At 44.1% G+C, this 23,112-nt stretch overlaps 1 protein-coding gene across 13 annotated transcripts in view; it reads left to right on the top strand.

Annotated features, from left to right (window-relative positions):
• LOC126635764 (uncharacterized) overlaps nucleotides 1-23,112 on the top strand; it is a 59,743-nt gene that overhangs the window by 13,742 nt on the left and 22,889 nt on the right. For 10 of the 13 annotated variants that reach the window (XR_007627791.1, XR_007627787.1, XR_007627783.1 and 7 more), the window contains 5 exons: nucleotides 1-957; nucleotides 14,933-15,079; nucleotides 17,126-17,191; nucleotides 17,899-18,098; nucleotides 19,741-19,834. The exon at nucleotides 1-957 is cut by the window's left edge. The gene's annotated coding sequence lies outside the window, so the exon portion shown is untranslated. Of the gene's footprint in view, nucleotides 958-11,408; nucleotides 12,199-13,306; nucleotides 13,617-14,932; nucleotides 15,080-17,125; nucleotides 17,192-17,898; nucleotides 18,099-19,740; nucleotides 19,835-20,155; nucleotides 22,428-23,112 lie in introns of those variants that run through there. The other 3 variants (XM_050307279.1, XM_050307281.1, XM_050307282.1) reach the window with 3 other exon arrangements.

Genomic DNA, 23,112 nt, shown 5'->3' with positions numbered 1-23,112 from the left:
GTTCTTGCAGGGACGTGGTGTGGGTGTCTGCATGCACAAGGTGCTTCTGGTGCTCCCCTTCCCTTGTCGTGGTAGAGTCCTCCTGCTCCCACAGGTTGCTGGGCTGTCTCCTATAAGTGATGTGACCAGCATCTCTCATGTAATTTTTCTTCCTCCCACTGGAAAAATTGTTTGTTTATGTTCTTTAAATAAATATTTAATATCTTTCATTCTTGTCTACTGTGCTGCTTGTTTTCATTATTGAAGGTAATGTCAGAGTTCTTTGAGGAGGAAGTGGAGAGAGGAGCATGAACCATCCATCTCATGGGAATTTCTTCCATGTATTTCAGATTGGTTCCTAAGAAAGTGCTGTTTTCTGCAGAGATGTGCTTGAAACTGGTGTGAGGTACTTCTGAAGCTTGGAGCGACAGCTTTTCCCAGCATCACTGGTACACTCTGGGCATGGCTCCATGGCTGTGCTGAAGGCACAGACAATGTTCGTGAACCTTACTGTATTCGATGAGAAGCCAACAGGGAGTATGGAGGAAAGGTTTGATATGAATGCAAAATAAAAATTCCAGTTGGGATGCTACTTGAAAGTAGATACAAGGCCCTTACACCTCACAAGTAACTTATTTTTTCCACAACCAGGGATTACTTCTGGGATATGTGGCCACAGCAGAATGCAAGCACAAGGACAGGGTTTATCCCCATGTTTTGTCCAATTAGTTAGCATCCATGATGGTGGGTGCCTGTGTGAGAGGATCTGGGACTCTCGGCATTCCTCCAGTGTTGTCTCTGACACTGTCTAATGTAAGTTATCTGGAGTCCTCAGCGATGTTGAGTCTCCTGTTCTCTCCATCTGTGCTTTCCTACCTGCCAGCTCTTGGATAACTTGCTGCTCCCCTCACTGCTTTCACCACCCATGCTGCTGGAGTTGTAAAGAAAGGGGTCAACCCTGGACCTCCTGCTCTCCAGGTATGTGCTGATCCAGGGGATTTCACCACAGGTGAACAGGTGGATGCAGATATGTTTTAAGGTCCAATGCTGCTTGCTCAGAGAATGGGAGCTGTAATGATGTCTCTGGGGATCAACGGTGAGAGATCATTTATGTCCTGTTGGGGACACCAGGGACAAAGAAGGCAATGGAATCCCTTCAAGACCATCAAGGGATAGGCTCTCTTGGGACATAACACTAAATAAAAGTTTTAGGTTGATAAAATGAACGTGTGTTGTGTTGGGAAGCAGTTTTGGGAGTGTGGCTCATACTTTGCCAATGCCACACCTTTGGTGGATCTGAGGCCCTGCAGCTGCTTTGCTTCTGTGGAGCATGGTGTGCCTTTATTGCAGGATGGCACCATTTGCACGTGTGCCACATGAACACACGGCAAAAGTGCTAAGTCTGTCTGTTAGAGCCACAGTTTTGAAATTAAAATTTAATTATTGTTTTGTAATGCAGACATGAGAAGTTGTGTAATCATGTTTGTAACTGGACTATCATTATTGCTGCTCAGATAAGTTGTCATACTCTAGATATTGTTACCAATTATTTTTTCACTTTTTTTTTATATTTAGTAATAAGTGGACAGCAATGTTTTGTGTAATATTCAAAGAATCTGGTTTTCTGGATAATTTTGGAAAACAATTCCTCATAATTTTGTTTACTGGCTACTTTTGTTTACTGGATTGCTGGTTGGTCACTGAAGCCTCCTCTGCTTGGGGTAGCACCAGGGCTGTTGTACCAATAATATTTAGCAAGTCCAGTGGGATGTTGTTGAGGAGGACGCAGAAAGGTAAGGTCAAGCCTTCTCAACCTTGACTGCACATAGCTTCTCTTTGGGGAAAGTGGTTCTCAAGGCAGAGCTTGCAGCTTTCCTTTGTTTGCCTTAATTCTATTATTCAGACAGTTTTTCTACCTGGCAAGCCCTTCCAAACCTGGAGAGGTAGCCAACAACCAAACAGTTAAAAGAATATCAAAATAAAATATTTCTGATAGATTTCATAAAGGGTGAGTTATAGCTGAAAAAATTATTTTGGTTTAAGTATATTGTACTTCATTCTTCAATCCAGTAATGTAATTTTATTTATCTGAAAAGATTTAAGATGTCCCAAACTGCTTGGATGGCATGTAGAAAGCATTCTAGTTTGACAGAAGCTTGAATTGATTACTTTTCTGAGGGAGGAAAAAAAAAAGAGTTTTATTTAAATCAACTTTAAAGCTTTATTTTAAAGGGTGGATATTGGTAGCTGGAGAATAAACTCTGCCTTCCCCTCATATTGCAGCTGGACAGCAATAGCCAGCCTTCACTTATTTATTTATTTCCTGCACAGAGGGGAGGAAAATATAGGTCCATGAATCAATCTAGATAATGGGGAAGGCTGAATGTAATAAATAATACAGTAACAACCCTAAACTAATGAGCTGTTGCTAAGGTACATTTCACAGGCTCATCCTCTATATAAAAAGTCACTAATAATCCCTTGGTGTAATCAGATGATAAAGCTTTGCCATAAGGCAACACCTGTGCAATTAAAGCTGTGGATTCTTTTGCACGTTTCATTAATTTCAGGATTTTGTAAAGGCACAATGACTACACTAATAATCTAGTCTACTTGACTCCATGTCTACTGGAAACAGGGTGTCTAATTAGGTAAAGGTAATTAATTAGAGATAAATGGAGCTAATCAGACTCAGTTAACACTAATTCTCTGAATTAAGACATTTTGGGACACCTACTATTCCATTGGCTTTGATGTTTCCCAACAAACACTGACTTGGAAAGGAGTCAGAAACCACTGCGCTTATTCCGTTGGAGATTGTTGGCCCAATCCTGCAGCAGCGCTTGTCCTGGTAGTTTTGTTGGGAGTTGTTGGGACTCTGAGCTGTGCTCATTCCTGTGGGTTTGCTGGGAGAGGCATCCCCTCCTGCTGTGGGGTGTTGGAGCCTTGGTTTGACACCCCTGGGAGTAATTTGGTGTATTTTTACAGGCTTCTGCCAGGTTTTGCTGATTGTGATATTTTCCTCACAGCTTCTTTCCTTGATGTGGGCATATTTTTAAAATCTAGGATGTGCTAGTATTTAGACAGACCACCATAACCTCTGCTGTGGACAGCATTCAAAATGCCAAATACAGTGCCTTTCCTTGAGGAAGAAATGGGGATAAATTAAAAACAAAACAAAACAAAAAACAAAAAAAACCAAACAAAAACAATCAAACAAACAAACCCCCCAAAAAAACCAAACCCAGTAAATTTTAAAAAAATCTGGATTATTTAGTGAAAGGATTGGGATTTCACAGGTGGTCTGTGCATTTATAACTCTTTGGAGGTCATGAGCCTATTCTGGTGTGGAATGCTGTTCCAGCAGATGCTGTTCATCTTGCTTAGGTAACTAACTACAATTGGATTCAGGTGCCAGCATTTTCAAAACTAGCAGGGCTATAAAAGTCAGTGGGACAGGAAGTGAGCAAGAAATCTAGTTGCTTCAATGTTGTGGAGTTCCTGCATGCTTCTACTGCTAAATCTGTATTGGAAGAGTCCTGGTTTGCCTTTTTTTTCCCCAGGTAATTGTTACTTCCTGACGTGAAATAGTGTGTAGTGCTGGTGGCAGATGCTGTGGAAAGATGCTCTGACTGGTATATGGCTACACTGAAATGACAGTGGCAGCACCTCCAGCTTTGTTAGTGTTTGGGGGTGGAACCATGCAGTGCATGTGGAGCAAGTGCGTTTTAGAAGGTATTGCCTCTTGTCTCTGCGTGGTGTTAAGCTACAAAGTCAGACGATTTCCCCTCCCTATGGATGGTCTGCTCATTTCAGCTGCAAAGCACAGCTGATGGAGAGTTCTTCATCTATCGCTTGAATGCTCCGAAGGGTGAGAACTGCTCTTCCCTCCCACATCTAAAGAAGACCAGATACTTTTTTAAACTTGTATTTTTAAAATACCTAAGCTGATGTTGCACAGCATGCTACATAACTAACAAAAGTGAGCAAGGAATGAGGCGTTGTAGGGTGAGCTATAGCCTGAGGTAAGTCTCCATGAGCTGAGCTACACTACCATCAATAGAGGAGATGAAATAGAAATGTCTGAGTGCTTTTATTATCAGATACTTTTTGGATTGACCTTTCAATAACTTGTTAAATTACAGAAAATATTTCAGTTTTCTAGATGTGAAAGACCTGCTGGGTCACGTAGTCCACAAATTCACCTCTGGATATTTTTATTTGCAGCTTGGTGACTTCAGGCTTTCTGGAGTAGGTGGGGCTTGGGCCCCGCTGTTCAAAATAACTTGCATTTCCAAAGATGGACAAATTCTGGTTAACAGTTGCAGCGTGTGGATAGAAGAGAACCATTCTGACCGTAGCACCCAGGCAAGAAAAATGATTTGAGATGTGTGTCCCCTGTACACCAGGGAGGCAGAGCGCTGCTGTGTCCTGGCTGGGCTGCACCCTGTTACCATGCACCTGGGCCAGAGCCCAGAGAGAAGGCAGACAACGGGACTCCAAGCCTTTGGTCAGGGCTGCAGAGCAGTTGTGTGAGAACCCAAGCCCAGTTTGCTCACAGTAATTTAATTCCTCTTGTGCTATTGAGGTTACGAGTGCAGTCTTCAAACACAGTTATATTTTTTTGTATCATAAGAAATTCAGGAGTTTCACACTCCGGCACTTCAGGTTTCAATCTAGTTGATAGTACTGTCATCTGCTGTACTTGTCCTTTTGAACATGACCCTCTCCTTCCTTTCCAGGCTCTCTTCATTGGAGAGAAATAGGCACTAGCATGGTTGCTCTGACCTGTTTGGGGTTTCTAACTGAAGTCATGGCTCTGTTTTCACAAGTGTCTGCTTTCCAAAGATCCCTGGGTGACAGTGTCTGACCTGCAAGTCCATCGGGGCTCTGTGCTGGACATGATGTGGCTGCAACAGGGGAATGGTGCTGTGTTGGGTGTGTGAGAGGGTGTGGAAATTGACTGAAAATGGGCAAAAATGGTGTGCTGTTTTGGGAATTCAGACGTCTCTGCTGTCTGCTTTGTGTTTGCTGCAGTTTGCTTAATTTCTCTTTGGTTTTGTAAGCACAGAATATTTAGTAAAGAAAGCAAAAACATGTGGCAAGAGAAACGGGATGAGAAATGTTGAGCCTATGGAGAGGAGTGAGTGTTGAGGAGGAGATGGTGGCTGGTATCACAGCAGAGCCCCTAGCCCTGTGACAGAGGGGTCTCCTGCTCCTCCCCACCAGCCCAGGCAGGCAGCACAGCTGTGGGGGACTGTGACACAGGGCCCTATGGATATGTTGTGACTCTCAGTGTTCAGCATCCATACTGCAGTGGATTGGTAGGTGAGAAAGGGGATTTTAAAACATTTCTATATTCCAACTAAATATCTTGTTAATTTCAATTGTTAAATATTTAAATTAACCAAATGAAAAGAGCAGAAAATTCCTGAATAATAACCCCTGTCCATTTCTTGCCTCCTCTGTTTTTCATAACAACCTTTCCACTTGCCCTTTGATTGCTGTTTACTAGAGCTGCATCAAAGCAGGTTCCCTCCATGGCTCTGGGCTATGGTGAAGTCCATAATCCAGCATCTTGTCAGCCACTGGAGTTTTCAAACTAGTCTCTGTATTTGTGCCAGGAATAGAGCCTCTGTTCTTAAAATCAGCAGTCAGTTCCTTGCTCTCCCATGGTACACAGGACCTTCCTGAGCAGCTGCTGACCAACAGTGCTGTTTATTCACACACAGTGACTGCAAATGTCATATTTTTTAAACAAATCTGTACTTAAGCTGAGGAATGTGTTGTGTTGTTTGTTTGATATTAGAGGCTTGTATAGAATGAGTTTTGTGTAGAATATCTTATTTCATTATGACTCCTGTTTCATTATGACTACCCTCCAATAAAGCAATTCAAAGCATTTTTCAGTGTGTGGTTTAACTGCACCACAGCAGCAAAATGCTTAATACTTTAAGGAGGGAGTTCTAAAATTTAATAGTTTGTTTTATTATTACTCTTTTGGATATAATTAACTAGGGATGCACTTCAAACTGTGTCCTCCTTGCTATGAAATGTATTTTTATGTTGCACTCTGGGGGAAAAAGAAGTCTGTCAGACCATGGGTGTCTCCCTTGATGCACATTATTAGAGTCTTTTTAGAGACAAGCAAGCAATTTTGCTGTCATTGGTCTTGTTCAAATAGAGAGTGTTTATCTACGCAGTCCTCTGGGGAAGGGTGTCAGGGAGGGATCACCAGCCAGCAGCTGACACAGGTTACAGCATGGTTATTTGACTCTGGTCCAGTGCTGAGCTTGCATGGTGCTTGCTTCTGAAGCATCAGTTCCTGTGCTCTCCAGGTAACGCCTTCAGGTCTGGTACTCACCTGGACTGAGATCAGGTTGCATGATCCCATTGAGGAAGAGGGATTCTGGGCTGGAAGAGATGGCAAAGTTGCTGCCAGGAGGTTCACAGTGCCCAGCATTGTACCCTCAAAGTTTGGCTTTAAAACCCTCTCTATGTACAGAACAGAGCCTTCTGCTTAACTGCACAGGCTTTTATTTTCATGTAAATCTAGGCAGGCTGAAGTTTTTTTGTAATAGTGCTAAAGAAAATATCTGTTTATGGATATTATTTCATATTTCCATGCTGCCCTGAACTTGAAGCTTCACCCCAAAGCCATGAGATGTCTTGTTCTAAAACATCCAAAGTGAACAGACTGTTCTCTCAAACTTGCATGTGGTTCTCTGGTGAAGCCACAGTGCTGCAGTGGATTCACCTCTGTGCAGAAGGGACAGGATTCCCAGCTTCCCACCCCCTCCGTTCCTGGGAGTCCCTGCCCACGTCTGCATTGCACAGGGCCAGCCTGCAGGCTGGGGTTCTCTGCATGCTCTAGGGCACCTTCTGGCTGAGCTGGGGCTGCCTCGTGGGCTGGGAAGCAGGTGGTGTGTCTTAAACGTGGCCATGGGACTGCCCTGGGCAGGGACTGGCCCTGCACTTGCTGATGGGACCTGGGTCTTTGGTTGCTTGTATGCTTTTCTTTTCAGCAGCTCCAGCCTGAGTGAGCCAGGTATAGGGAAAGGGGAGTGCTTGGCTTTGCAGCTACGGGGTGTGTTGTGCCTTGGCCCCCTGCAGCTGCTGAGGGGGATGTACAAGTAAGACGTTGCTGAAGACATTTTCCAACTCCCCTTGTAGTCTTTAGGTGTGTAAAGCTTTTTTTTTTTCCTGTTCTGTGCAGTTGGTTAAAACCTTAACATCCATCCTGATAGGATACCCTCCCCTTCGCCTCCAGTCCCTTTCAACTGAAAGGCACCTGTCATGGCCAGACTCCATTCCTGGTGCTGGAGGATGCCATGGAAGGGCTTGAGAGCACCCGTCTCCCTTATAGTCGTGGTTATTTGTGCTTTCATGTTCATCCTTGGTCCAGACAGAGGCTTATGCTTTTTCTTAATGCATAAAAGAGTTAAATTACATGGGTTTTAACCCTTGCTTTAAGAAACTGATGGTAATGACATACAGCAGTGACAGTCGTTACAACTTCTATTATTCCTTTAAAACAAGTTCAAATTAAATTTTAAAAATCCCTCAAGGCTTAGGAACAGCATCTGGCTTCCATGGAGGAGAGTGGCACAAATCTTCTTCATTTTGAGGGGGATGGGACTGGACTCCAGCTATAAACCCATTAACAAAGCTCATTATTTTTTGTTCAGTTTTTTTCTACTCGTTTGGATGATTCAATCCCCCCACCCTTGTATTAACAATCACTAGCTTTCAGATCAGTGTAGTTATTTCACAAGTGCAAGCGGGGAGTATCGTGGGGACCATACCTGGCAAAGTCTTCCCCTCTGAGCAGGAGTAATCCCAGCCCACAAAAACATGAGGGCTGAAGAATCAACATGGGCACAGCCTGGAGGATTGCCCATATATTTGAATCCTACAATCTGTACGTCTCTGATCATGCACTACGTGGCACATGGTAAGGAACAGGGAGAGCTCATGTTTGGGGTGAGTGTGTACCATATACTGCAGCACTAGGAAGGTTTAGAGTAGAGGTACTTGTGCCCATTGCACATGGTGAGCACTGCTTGTGGCATCAGCTGTGCAAATCCACGTCTAGAATTTATATAAGCATTCAGATCCATTTGTCTGTGGCTGCACCAAAGCAGACTCTCCCTGGTGTTGGTGGGGTCCCAGGAGGCACTGGTGGTGCTGTGCCTCTGCTTGCAGAGCCTGGCACTTCCTGGGCAGGTGTTTGTGGCAGAACTGGATGCAGGAGAGGTGCACAGAGGTGCTCTGACTGCTCAGGCTCCGCATGCAGGCTGTGCCATCTGAAGCACCAAGATCTTCACAGACAAAGGTGCCTTTTGAATAACTTCTCACATGGGATTTACACAAGTGAGGCAATTCTGAAAGAAATCTTAACAATATGCATTTTCCTGTCCAGTCTGTTTTTTTTTTCTTTAACAAGGTATTTTTTGTGTGAAGGCTATCCCTATTTTTGAGGCTTAGGCCAATTTTGATTGAGCTTTTTATGCACAGCCTGCTCTGTTCTTAAGTACTGCTCTGAGCCTCAGTACCAGCCCGAAGCATATTCAGGGTATATGCTTTTTCAGTACTGATGATGTGATGCTGCCTGAATGGTCCACATCACGCCCCAACTCTGCGGGCTGTTGGGTGCTGACTTCACCACCAGTCTTGCTGGCAAGACTTACAAAACCCTTGGTTTCAAACCCCTTTTCCTTTTGTTTTCCAGCCTTCTGAGGTCTCACGGACTGCACTTCTCCTAGTGCAGCCCGAGATGTAGTTTGTCTTATTCGGGATGCGCGTGCACTGTCAGCTGGTACCCAGTCCCCAGGCTCTGCAGGGGTCCTCTCCCACCCTGTGCTGGTGCTGGGTTCTGCTGCCCACCTGGCTGCAAGATCAAGTGCCCATCAGAGCATGACCTGGGGAGAGTGACATATGGCAGGAGACAGGCAATTTAGTGCAGGCCTAGAAATCAGAGGCAGAGTTGTTACAAGCTGGGCCTTGGGTTCACTGGCATGACATGAAAGACAGTGTTGGTGCCTGCTGGACCTCAGCCTCCTCTGGCTCTCCTGGCAGCTGCTGGCTCCCCACAGCACTTGTAATCCCTGCCCCAGTGGCTGCAGAGTGGTTCAGGGCAAAGGATGTGAGAGGAATTAGCAAATTCTTTCATCCATAGCAAAATTCTTAAATGCACTTAATAACATTTCGATCAGTTCCTGACTGTGAATTTGCTAGACTTTCTTTGCTGAAAAAGTTGAAATGAAACATTTTGATGTTTCATATTTATTGTACTTAAATGCAGTCAAAAGATACACAGTCTGGAAATGCTTTATTGCTTATTTCCATTGGAAAGCTTTCTGTCCTCTCATCTTTGTTTCACTGAGAAAATGATGAACTTTTTCCAAGTTTTTTTCCTCGTCATCACAGAGTAATGGCCACTTGTCCTGACCTCTTGTTAAGATTTTTTTAAACTATATGTTTTGTGAATGACCACAGGTGACGTGGTGGCTGGTGAGAGTGGAACAGCCACACCTGCTGGTTGGCCACTATAACCATGGAAATCTAAAGTGGCCAGATGGGATAATGTGGTAGTCAAGTAACCTTTTGGGGACCTTTGCTAGAAACTGTGGTGCTTCTGGTCTGGGTGCAGTCTCTCTCATCTTTTTTCAACCTCCAGTGTTCAAAAAAGCCAAAAAATGGCTCACATTATGGGAAAGACTCAATACACATAATTTTGTGAGTTAAAAAATTGGAATGTCAAGTGCAAATGTTTATTATACTGCTCAAAATAATGCCTGAGATTTTCACCCAGACATTATCCTAGAATAAGCCATATAGAATTATGAAGTTTAAAGAAATATGTTTAAGTGTATGTCAGTGATATGATAGTGAGAGTTTTGGCCCCTTGTCTCTTCATTAAGGACAAATTCACCCCAAGGGTGTACTCTGATCTTGGCAAATAGTGTTATAATAGCAAAAGAATATTGCCTGCTGGATAGCAGACATTGATGATTAAATTTAAGTGTGTATTGTCCACATAAAGCAAGCAACATGCCTTTTTTTTTTTTTTTCTCCTTTCTGTGAACATTCATCACTGGTGCCGAAGATGGAACTTGCGGGCTTGCTAATTATTGTGTTTTTAACTGATAATATACTGTAAATTTTGTATAATACAACTGTGACCTTATAGACAATGGTAGACATGACAGCAGGCCCATAATTATAGTATGCTGAAGAAATGCTTGTTATTATCTACTATTTTTAGGACCGGTGTGCAGAGCCTCTTAATTTACATAAGCTTTAGACATTCACACATTTTCTGTCTTTGCTTATGGATGATAGATTTTGTTCAAATGAAAGATGAAGACATTGTGTTAGGTGAGAGGTTAGCCAACTGGGAACTTGATTACTGTGAACAACAAAAGCATCAGTGGAAACTGAAAAAGGAGTATTTATTTGAGAAAGAATTGTTTAACCCAAGATTCACAACATGAAAACTGCAGCATTCAAATGGAGTCTTGATAATTTGTGATTTGAGAACTAGTTAAATGATAATGTGAGGAGAAAAGAAGACAGGGAAAAAACCCTATAATCTGTTTATCACAAGGAAGGTGAATATTGCAGTGTGTTCTTATAAGGGATGAATGTTTTGTGCTTGTTTAAGATTCCCTGTTGAGTGCTGAGGACACAAAACAAGTTTCCAGGAGATACTGTGAATCAGTGGTCTGCCTGCACCAGCTGCTTGCCAATCCACTTCTCTTGCTATACTGAAGGCAACAGCTCTCAATGGCTCGTGAGATGTCTTGGTTTGGGGATGTCAAGGTGTGGAGCAGATCCTGTGCACCCCAGGGTGGCACTGCCATACCCCAGCAGAGGTCCGTGTGTCTGGTGGGTGAAAACTGCCCACTCCTCCTGGGGGTCTCAGCCTGTCCCTTTGGCCAGCCCAGTGACCGGCTGCTTTTGCCTCGTCAGCAGCACGGATGCTGCCCAGCAGAGCCTGGCTGCTGGCAGGACAGTGCTGGCCACCAGCAGTGCCACCGGCCACCCGCCGTGCTACGTGCAGCAACACTGTGCTGGCAGCTCTAGCACTGCCACAGGCATGCTGTGTGGTAATCAGGCTATTGGGTAAGCTAGAGGAGATGCCAGAGCAATGAATCCTGCTTTGGATCTGTAAGGAGCCCTTTGCGATGTCAGAGAATTTACGCTATTGTCTCCTCCACTGAGCTTTGCTGGCCACAACCTGCCCATTCCCAGGTCAGAGCAACATTACAGACCCTTCTTTCTGATCAGGGCTGTGCCTGACCCTCACCAGACCAGGCAGACAGTTGATGCAGCCCAGAAGAGCTGACAGTGGTGCTTGATGAGTTCTCTGGCTGAGCAGAATGCTTTGGTTTGTGTGGTTTTGGTCCAGCAACACTGGTGACCCACTGGTGCAGAAATGGTGCACTGCTCAGCTTCTTTCTGCTTTCTGTTCCCTGCTTTAAAAAACAGAGAAAGCAGATAGATGCATGGTTGAGACAGACAGATGAAAAGCTCATTTGTACTCATTACACTGGAGGATATTTTGAGATCAGATCATCTATCTGAAAATACGACCCTTTGTAATACTGCCAAACAAGGTCAGGGATTCCTGTGCTTCTCTGCCTCTCGTGCAAGTTCAACCTGCCTGGAAATACCCTTTACCACTATGACTGAGTTTACCAAGTTGAAGGAAAAAAGGGAATTTGTTCACTGAGGCTTGATCTCTTGTTTTTCTGCTTTGTTTGCCCAGTTTGTTCTCTCCTTCCTTGTACTGGTGTTCTCAGTTGTGTTTCAGATTTCCTGTGTCAGAAAAGTCATTAGTCAAAAAAGCTGAACAAGTTGCCTCATACAGTACTGCCATGTACCATGCACACACCCAATATCCTCCTAATCTATTTACTTTCCTGTTTTCACCTTATTTAGGTGGGCAGAATTGCAACCCTGAGGTCTGCAGTGTCTGCAGGAAACACAGTCAGTCAGATCTTCATAGGCACTGGGAATTTTTAAGATGTATCTGGTTGAAGGCACTGAACCCACCTACTCACTTACAGAGGGTTTTACCTCTCAGCTGATGTATATGCATGAGGCCTGTTGCAATGGCACAGGTGCATCTTCAGAAGTTCTGCCCTGGGGATTTCCCAGTGTGCCAGCCGGCTCCATCCACTGCCAGCAACTCTCTGTGGGGTCTTCAGCAGAGTAAGTAGGAGAATCCAGTGCTTGTCCTCTGCATTTGTCCCTCTGGCAACCGTGGTCCTTCGGGACCTGCACTGCCTGCAGGCAGAACAATTCCTTTCCAATAGCCCGAATCGATTATCTTGTGGGTTTTTTTCTTTCTTGACCTCAAAAGAAGTGTGTAAGCATGTGTAAACTTTGGCTAGTACTAAGAAGTCTATCAAAAAGTGACCCAAATGTGATAGGATTTAGTTTAGTGGGTTTTGCTCAGGAAGAAAGCTGAGCTGTGAGCTGCCAGGGCAGCGTTGAGCATCTGATGTGATACATGAGCTAAGTTGCCAGGCTGGAGCACAAACATGGGGCTCAGGTACTGAAGTGTGTACAAAATAGCTCCTGCTCCAGCCTTCTGTTAAGCAGACCTTTTGTAGCAGCACAGAGGGTAACAGGGTGGGAAAGATGGCAATATGTTTGATACAAACTTTAATTGCTAAAGGCCTTTCCCAAAAGCCAATAATGGCAAAAGGTGTAAATGGAGGAAGGCTGTAGCTGCGCCTGGCTCACAGATGGGCTGCTGAGGAAACTGTGAACGGCCAAATGATAACAGACTATCCAGTCATTCCAACATCAGCTCATTAGCAGTCTGTCAGATATTTTAATTTGTGTACTTGTGGGCTTAGCAGATATTACAGGATTGCCTCAGCTCCCAGGCATCCCTATAACTCAGAAGGAAACAGTGAATGAATAAACCTGGCAATGTGAATGGATATTTTTGTGCTCTTGGCTTTTGGGGGTCACTGTGAGGTGCAGCCAGGGCTGCTTCATGTCCTGTGAAGCCCCAGCCTGGCAGGGGAAAAGCAGGGATGTCTGGGGTGCTCCTGCTGTTGCCCTCTGCCTTGCTTTCTTGGGGTGCTATGAACGGGAGACTGTACCAGCTCACAGGTCTCTGAGCATCCAAAAGTCAGCTGTCCAACTGTAATAAATTAGCTAACCAGAGGGTCTTGAGATACTGGTGGACAGTTTGGGTTTCTTTCAAACAATTCAGTAATTTGTTTAGACAGCTCTTTCAGTAAAAGAGGTAGACAAATATATATGATAAAAATTTTTACCTCCTAAATTTCTTACAGAAAATTTGCCAGACCCTCATCAGTGATATTGTTGCAACTATTAGTAGCTAACTTTCAGTTGAAAGTACCTGTTGTAGGTGTTCCTGATTAATTGACTTTTGTAAATGTAATCTCTCCAAAGTGCAGCTTTCCAAATTTCTTTTGGCTCAGAAGACAACCCTTTCCTGAAGAGAACAGGCTGGTCTGAGGTTGAAGCCTGCTCCCCAGTAGGCTGCCATGGCTGGGCATCTCGACAGCCTAGCCTGTCTTCTCCAGAGCAAGGAGCTGAGTTGGGAGTTAGGGGCACAGTCAGCAGAGGCTGTACCCTATGTGTGTGAGGTGGGTCATGTCCTCAGCCGGGGGATTTATGGGTGCTGCCATGTCAGCATTGTGTGGCCACACACTCAGCAGGAACAGACAGGTATTAAATGTCTGGAGAATCTTTTAATTATGCTTCATTTTGTAATATTATCTCTGAAGCTGCTGAGAATTAAGTCATACTTCCATAATAAGAACAAGTATGATGTGGTAATGTAGTCAAGTGCCAAATGTAGTGTCCTCGTGGGGGAGTTACTGACAGAGCCCTTCAATCACAGAGAGAACACCCCGTGCAGCTCAACCAGCCTCTCAGGCACCTCATACCTCAATGTTAGCAGGAAAATGCCTTTATTCCTTTAGCTTAGGCATGTCAGGGATGGCTATGAACTAAGAGCTGCTGAAAATGCTGGGATTTGTCTGTCAGGCCACAATTTGGTGATGGTATTTCTTTTAATCCAATTCAGTTTTACATATTGGCATGAAGCATTATAATTGATTGCATTAAATTACTTTGGAATCTCTCAGCTGCTTGATTCAGAAATTATATCAACTGCAACTAGGCCTGACTATATGTTGGCATAGAAAATGTTACAGGCACATAGCCGAATCCTGATTCATTCTTAGTGAGATTTTGAAGTTCACGCTATAAAATGTTCTGTCAATTAAGTCAGAGATTCATAGCAATGTATTTACTTCAGTTAACAGTGTGTCCTTTCAGTGCAGGGATCTCAGCTGTTACAATGGTGTTTTCTAGTTTCACAGCCTCATCAAAGCCCATCCAGATATTCTTGTTGTTTGTCTGTAACATGCACAGTTTTTGAGTGCAAAGAAGAACTCTGTGGAATATATCTGGTGAGAAGGAAGAAGCAGCCTTATATAGTTCCAATACAAAATGCTATGGTTCTGTAGCACCCTGTAGCCAGAACAAAACCAGGCAGGAAAAATCTACTTTACCAGTAGCAGGTTTTATAGATACAGGTTTATACTTCCCGACAAGACTGACTCCCAGAATAACAGCATTGTGGAGCACCACTGTGTCCCCTATCTCAGAGGGGCTCCCTGGGAGACTGGTTGTGCCTGTCACCAATTAACGGAGATGGACATGCAGACGAGGGAAAATAGTGCTTTTCTTCTTGAGATAGCACAAGCGAGGAAAGTGCAAAACTGATGGCAGTTCCTGCGTCGGCTGTAACACAGAAAGCAGCTCTCAGTTTGCTTCAGAGTGTCGTCTTCTGCTTGAATCCAGTAATTCCAATTCCTTAATGTCTTTAGGAATCAATAAACTAGTAATATCTGAGGTGACTTAAATGTAAATCCCTTTTCTTCTCTCCTTTTAGGTGTCTGAAGCTCTGACATCTGCTCTGTGGGAGAAGAAAGCTCCTAACCAACTTCTCTTCAAGCCTGCTAGCAAAGGGATCTGTGAGAGGGTGTTTTACAACTTCTGAAGAAGTAATGAAGTCGGGTCACTGAGTGGGAGCTTAAAGGTGGGCATACCTGTCTCTCACAAGGAGGAGCTGCAGGACAGCAGGCTTGGGAATGAAAGGCGGACAGTGGCTCCTTTGGAGGCACTTACACATGACAGCTCCTGGCCCCAGTACAGAGATGAACATGTTAATGCTGGGAGGTGGGGGAAGCCACAAACTTGGCAGTGATTCCCAGAGTTTCAAAACCTGCAGCTGCCCCCGGTACTTCTGCCATGTTTCCCTTCTAAGTGTCCCTGGGGCTTGGAGTTCTGCGATTGCAGGAGACCTCCTCCTATGCCAGCACTGCACCTCCAGCACGCGCAGGGGAGGTGCTTTCACACAGACAGTTCAATGACGGTAAAGTTATGGAATAGTAACACAAAAATGCTTTCCCCAGCCTTGCCTGAAACTTATTCCCAAGGGCAGTTGTGCTCACACCTTCCTCAGGTTCAAGATCAGGGGCTAAAGAATGATGACATGTATTCTTTCTTTGCAAGTTCTGACTGTGGACATTGAACCAGTTTTAGAACAACTGAGTTTGTTGGGGAATTTCATGTGTTTTGAGCTTTATGAGAGGGATAACTATTTGGTAGAGAAGTCATAATGTTAACGCCCAGAAAACAGCAGTGAACCTGTGTGATACTTATAGCTACTTGGTCCAGCAGTTGGGTGTTGTTTATTTCTTGGCTTATTTTGGGAAAACGGAGGATCTTGTGCTGCACTATATAGGAACCTCCTAGGAACCTGCTAGTGTTAATGGTAGAGCTGATTGCTTCTGAAAGATTTTAATCTGCTCAGACTATTTCAGGCTGTGCTGTTCACTTAGGATCCTGTATTCAATTAAAAAGTTTTTCAGTAAAATACCAGGCTTCTGGATCAGATGACTTGTCAGGCCCTCACTGTTTTTGATCAACCAACATATCTTAGTTAGTTTCATGTGCTAGCCAGATTTCACCTCAAGTGCCCCCCAGCCACCTGTGCTGACAGCAAGGCTTCCCAGGAGCAGCAGCTCCTCGCTGCCAACATCAGGCAGCGTTTGGGCATCAGAGCACTGCCCTTACAGCAGGTGGTTACAAATGTCACTTGTAGGCCTTCCTTTCATGTACTGTGAGTCTTTCCAGGTAGCTATGGTAGAACCTTCCTTCTCATTCCTGTGTGTCTGGTACGTTACCAAACCATATTACAGCCCTTGCAATACTGCTGTTGTCACAGCACATTGTGGCACTCAAGATAAAAATGCCCTTTTATTTTCACTAAAGCACCGCAAGCAGCACTGACAGCAAAACAGCAATACATACTGTATATGCATGGATAATAAATATTCTTGGCTTGAAATTCCTTTGCACATTGGGCATGGATTGTGTTTTACCACATCACACGATACAATGACAACAAAGAAGTTCCTTCCCCTTAGCATAAGGTAAACAACAAACAAGCAAAGCTAGTTTGGCTGTCACTGTGATGATCAGCAGCTCCATCCAGGAACACCAAGATTCAGTATTGCTTTCATTTCACAGAGGTAATGGCAAAGCCACTTCCATCCTAGCTATCAAAAGCTTATAAAGAGACTGTTTCATCTGAAGTTTTGTGTAGGCACATCGTACAAATATTTCACCAGAATACATCAGAACCGTGGCACTGCTGCACAGGAACTTCCAATGTAACCACCAGTTTCTGTCAAAGGGGTTTTCATCCTGCATTTTCTTTTATGGGTTTGGGTTTTTTTTATTATTCTAATACTACCTTTCTTCTACCCACTCCCTACTGTGACTGAAGGGCAAAGCTTAGTCTAACAAGAGCTAAATAACACACAAATACGTATAGGTAACATTACAGCTTTGAAGTCTAATCTAGGAAGAATGAAGGCTCCTGCAAGTTTGATTCTCTACTGGAGGTTATCTGGAGTTGACAAGTTACAAATACACAAAACGATGTCTTTTAAGGAGCAGCATTATTTTAGAAACTGCTGACCTATTTGCCCAATAGCAAGTGACAGAGAAGCTGCAAGTTTCCCCCACCTCTTCAGCTGTAAGTGAAGCTGGATTCTTGACTCTTTTTTATCAATAGTTTGTAGATGCTTGAGGCACGTCGCTACACAGGAGGCCCCAAGGAAATGGATGACTGGAATTTTAGGTGAGTGGTTTAGACAATATCACTTCTCACCTATGTCGGGTTTTCCATGTCAGGACCTTTTCCATGTGTCATGAGTATGTCCACAATCTCCACCACTGAGGAAGCTGGTGGGTCCAGGGCTTTGGTGGCCCCAGTGTGCTCCAAGTGCTCTTCTTGTGAACCTTGCCACTCTGGCATGCTGTCCCTCTGTGCTACAGCTACCACGTGGCTCCTGGCACTGGGGAGGTTGGTAGGTCATCTCCACTGGAGTGGGTGCTTAGGCAGACCAGGGCCTTATTCTGCATTTCTTGTGAAACAGCATTGGATGAAAACCAGTTCACAGCACTAGAGCGGGACCTGGGAGAGAGGGTGGGCTGCTAGGGGAAAGCTCTCAGCCAAAACCTGGAAACAAAATCCAATACAGTTCTAAAAGGGATCAAAACCAAAAGGTGATGTTTGATATTAGATGATCCAGACATTTGAGTGAATCTGCTTCTAGTATAACAAGAAGATGGAGAATGTACTTTCCTGGAGGAAAAAAAAAAAAAAAAAAGGCAAAAATCTTCAGATTGGTAGAGGAGAAAGTGGAGTTGAAACTCCTGTGGGATGAGGGAAAGCCAGAGGCTTTGTCAGGCTGCAGTACAGTGGGAGAAGAGGGGAAAAGTGTCTGTGCAGTCTGAGAGACACTGGAAGAGGTCTTCTGCTGTAACTTATTTTTTTTCATGTAGTTTTCGTCTCCTCTGAGATGAAAGGCCAAACTTCTACTGACTGACTTTCTTCAAGACTCACTTCTCTTCAGTTTCTCCAGACTGAGTCTCTGGGGGTGATGCTCTTGAACTGATCAACCCTCCTGCAAAGGATTAAGGATGTGCACATGCCATCGTGAGAGGAGGAATGCATATGCTTTAGGAACGGACTTTATAGCAAGGTGAGGAAACCTCTACAAGTTTCCAGTGGTCCTGTTGCCCTGCCTTTCCTCCACATACCAGTCAGTAGCTGTCCTTGCATGGCTGGGTGCCCCACTGTGGACAGGAGTTAGGGATGGCTCCCTGTGGCACTGTGTGGGGAGCAGCCCATGGACCCGTGTGCTGCTTTCCTGGGCGCATACTCTGTATGAAGCAGAAAACAGTCGAGATACACGAGTGCCATTTTTTACTGCATAACCAAGGCAGTCAGGGGGGCAGTGCAGTTGCAAAGGGGGTGCGTGTGCAGGAATGTCTGACCGTGCTGTGGGGGAGTGGAGGGGAAAGGGGAGCGCTGCTCCCAGGGCTGCTGCGTGCGACCTGGCAGAGCCCCATCTCAATTATTTCCAGGCAGCGTCACGCTCCCTTCACAGCCCATGGAGCCACCAGGCAGGCTGCCAACAGAGGCAGCATTTTGGCAGGTTTTTAAACACTGACTGAGCGAGTGTGTGGCAGGCCATTTGTACCATATGGCACCCAAGAGCTAATCTGGGAGAGGGTGCTGGGCAGTGACAGGGGCCAAAGCTGAAATGCCATTTAGAAGTGAAACATCAGCCCAAGTGGCACAAGGCCATAAAGTCAAACAATGAAAGAGACCAGGGAAAGGGAGATGGAGAATGGAAGATGGCTGCGCTCCTGAAACCAGCCAAATTTCATTACCTCCTACTGTCCATATTCATTGAGTCCTTAGAAGCACTGTTGAGTATAAACACATATTATAAATATTGAAGTAGATATTTCAGTATATCTAATGTATTTTATATGCATGTGTTGCTTTACTGTGGGAAGCCTGATGAAGAAAAAGCAGAGCTGTGTGGAAAAAGACATTTCTGGCTCTGCCCTGGAATGGGGAGCTGGTGGTGATGGCTGCTGTTGCCCTGATCTGTATGTAGAGAAAGCTATTGATCTCAAAGGGGACTGTCAACTGGCAGGATGGGAACCCTGAGCTTCAGCTGGTATTGACCATTTTGGCCCTGGGAAGTCAAGTAGAACTGCTCTATGGTCATCTTGCCTTTGAAAGGATGTTTTATCCCCCAAAGCTCGATCATAAGCGTTTTCATTTACAGCCTTGTTACATTAAACAAATGACACTGTGTAATCGTTTGCTCTCTGCTCTCGGGCTCTAATGGATAGCACTTGTCACAGTTATTGATTTTTCTTCTCTTACAGAAATCTAGTACTTCGGGAATATTGAGTCATGCTATTATCCAGACAGGTGCCAGCCCTCTGAGTGACAGACAACAAGCTGTTGTCACTGTAAACAGTTGATAGGTGGCAAAAACAAGTAGCAAGAATGTCACTTATCCACTAAAATACTATAAATAAAATATAGACTTGGTAGTTCTTTCATGCCTAAGCTTATAAAGAAGATAAGATTTGCCATGTTAGAACACAGTGATTTCTCGTGTTCTCCCCTTGCTCTGGTGACTGTGACTAGATGCCCTGGTAGATGATTCCAGTGAGCTCATCCCCACTGGGAGCAGGTTATTCCCAGGTTTATGGTTTTCAGTTGAGCACAGTAGGAATGTTTGTACTGACCTGGGTGTAGCTGATGTCAGAAACTTGGGGACACTTCTCAGTACTTCTTTCTTTCTTGGGATGTTGCAGCATTTTTGCGTTTTTCACTGCTATGTCGGATGACTGTCTTGGATGAAGCTGTCCAAAATGACAAGTGGCTGCAGCAACTTTAAACTCCCCCAAGGTATGTGTAATGAAATTTTTCTTCAAATGAGCATTATCTTTTCCTTACTCTCACCAAATTTCATTTGTGTTTTGGGTTGTTTTTTTAACATACTGGGGAAGAGCAGTAGTTGTGCTGATCCACCATGTGCCACATCTGGGTGTGCAGACCAGAGCTGCCTCCTCCCAGCCTGGTGGTGCACGGTGCCATGGGGCTGGAGCAGGAAGGCACAGTCTGGCCCTGTCCCAAGCAGCTTTCAATGAAACTGAGCAGAGGCTTGATCCAGGTATAGAAGGATGGTTGGACTTCCTGCCTCAGTGAAGGGTAAGAGAGGTAAAGGGTAAGTAGAGGTAAGTTGTGGACTGGTGATCTAAAATTAAAATACTAGAAATGGATGCCTAAAAGCCAATACACAGTGTGTGCGTCTGCTTAGCTGTGTATTTCTATTTTTTACAGAAAAAATTGATGTGAACTTAAAAACAGAGGGCACCCCAAAATATCTTCCTATACAGAGAGAGAAGAGCTCCAGCATGGTGGTCCTTGTTTGTATGCTCGCAGGCTGCCAAGTGATGGGTTGTGTAGGACATGGCTGTGTGTTTGTAGCATTGCCCATGTGGTGTCTTGGGGACAGAACTGACACTGTGCTTCTCCCCAGTGCCACCGTGCATCTCTGCCAGGGCTGTGTGCTCACACACAAAGCCCTAGAGGCCGTCTCACCTCCACCACAGCTCGCTTAGCTTAATGGCTTCCTACAGTATCTCCCAGTTCAAAAGAAACTAAACCAGCTATGCTTATTTTACTTGGAGAAGCTGGTTAGTATGCACATCATTTCTGCATCTACACAGCACTTGAATAGCCTGGGCCTTTTCTTATTACACCAGTGAATAGCAGGCTTACACAAGCAAGGGAAATCAGCTTCTACATCAGGAGGAAGAGAAATCTGTAGTTGTTGGGGAAAACCTTTCGGGTATTTAGAGCTGTTAAGTTATCTAAAGACGCTGTTGGTTATAATACCACGTTTGTCCATGACTTGCTGTTTAACAGCATGGTGTGTTGGTGCCAGTGATCCCACACATTGCTGTCAATGCAGGAGGTGGTGGTGAAGGCTGTGTGTGTTTAAAAAGGACTTGGGAGCAGCTTAACAGCAACATGAAAAATACCTGTGGGCTTGTCTTCCCCACTGTAGTTGCCTGATCCATAAAGCAGCCTTTTCCCTCCAGCTCTGGGGTCTGCACCCTTCCAGCCATCAACCCTTGATAGATCCCATCTGATTTGTATACTTCAAAATACTTCTAATGTTTCCTCCCCTATCTCTCCTTCTGCTTCTGTCTTCTCAGTGCATCTGGCTTTTTCCTTAGGCTTGAGTAATGTCTAAGCCTAGTGGGTGATTTTGCTTCTTGTGAGATCCAGCTTTGAGCTTTGCCAGCACTCCCTGGATATCGGAGTTTTTGCAAGCTCTTTCAGAGTCTGAGTTGTCAGGTTATCTTCTTCCTTGCTGGATGTCTGTCAAAAGAAGCAGCTGGTTTGTCTGATGGTATCTGCTGTTGTAAACTGTGCTGCTAATTGTCCATCCTTTACATATTTGTCTTTTCTTAATGCTTCCTCTGTTGTCTCATGAGGCAAATTTCCCAAATAGCAAGGGAGTACCTTGGTCATTTTTTACCTTTACTCTTTCTCACTTCTCTTTAGCAGTCCCAGAAATAATATATTCTAGGGAAAAAGTAGCTGTATAGGTGTATTTCAGTCAGGCCTCCTTTGTATCCTTGTATGCAGTTCTGGCTGGTGTGATGTCCTCAGTTATCACTGCATTCGGCACATGGGGCAACCACCTTTTGAGTTTTTCTTCTTTTGTTTCCCCTTCATTCCTGCATCTTCCCCTCTTCTACTGGGAAGGGTCCTTCACTGCCCCACCTCACTGAATGCAGGGAGCACAGGGATGCAGGACAGGGCAGGTCCCTGCGGCACTGAGCCGTGGGGTCTCACAGCAATAACGTGCTGCTCGATGAAACCAGTGCCAGATCCTGCTCTGCCTTTAAGTGCCTTCAGTTCCTCCCTCTCAAGCTCTGTCTGGACATGCTAAGGGACACATTCCTTAGGAAAGCTTTGTCTACTGACATGGAAGATAAAATATATTAACTGTCATTTGTTTAGCTACATACTGCCCAGAAAATAGATTTCAGAACCCCCCCAAACCAATGTAAATACATGAAAAAATACATGCCAGAGCTATTTTTGAGATTTAAATCATAAAACTTTAATCAAATTAATCAGTTCAAATCTAGATACATGAAAGCTCAGTGAAATAGCCTGTATTTCCCCTTTAGAATATATTCTAATTTATGACTGCTTAAGTAGAAAATACAATAAAAATATGGAACAGGAGGCTTTTTTGCAGTACCATAGTGGTGCAACAACATCTACCATCTACTCTAAAATGTTCATCTCTTTCAAATCCCCTAATTCTTTTTTTACAGAATGATAAGCCTGGGCTATGAACCTGGATTTATATAGTTGTTTCTGGAACTGGTTTTGAAAGCGAATGACAATAAGAACTTGGTTAGAGGACTGCAGCCCCTTGTCCTGGTGGGAATGAAAGCTCTCAGGTTTTGTAAAGGTGGCTCATCTGACGGCAAAGGCACTGCCTAGAATATTTTGCAGATTGGCGTTTCTGTTTGTTGATTCCATATTAAACAGAATAACCAAGCATGCTGAAAGTAAAGCCCTCGTTTAATTAACCCTCTTGGTGTAGTACCATGTGATTAAATGTGACTGAGCTGCTCCTTGGGGCTTCTGCTACTGAAAATACTAACAATAATCATTTGTTTTCTTTTTATATTTAAACACATTATTGCATAGCTTGGTGCAGAGATAATTACCAATTTTATCTCCTGTGTTTTTCTAATGTTCATTAATAACAATAAAGGGTTGTAGGTTAAAAACTCATTTAATTGCCTTTATGTTAATGACATTATGAATAGCCTTAGCTACAAGATTTTAATTCTGTCCAGTATCCTGTTTCTCAGTAAAGCCCCAGGAGAGCTGCTCATTTTATCAGCATTACTGATTCAGAGTTTTTCCTTGCAGGTGGGTTTTTGTACATAATCAGAATTAATGCACAACACATTTTGCAAGGAACAGAGTAGAAGCTCTCTGAATAAGTAATTAACTAGAGTGCCCAAGGAAAAATGCCTGAGCAAATTTTTTAGCATATTCATAAAACATTAAGAACAGTCGCAAACACAGTGGAAACAATTTACTGATAATATGCTTTCATGCCATTTTCTAACTCTCTTCTTTTT

The sequence above is a fragment of the Myiozetetes cayanensis genome, unplaced genomic scaffold (assembly GCF_022539395.1).
Source record: "Myiozetetes cayanensis isolate MyiCay16 unplaced genomic scaffold, myiCay2020 scf12, whole genome shotgun sequence".
Lineage (NCBI taxonomy): Eukaryota > Metazoa > Chordata > Aves > Passeriformes > Tyrannidae > Myiozetetes > Myiozetetes cayanensis.
The sequence above is the reverse complement of the archived record's forward strand: the minus strand, read 5'-3'. Positions and strand labels throughout refer to the sequence as shown.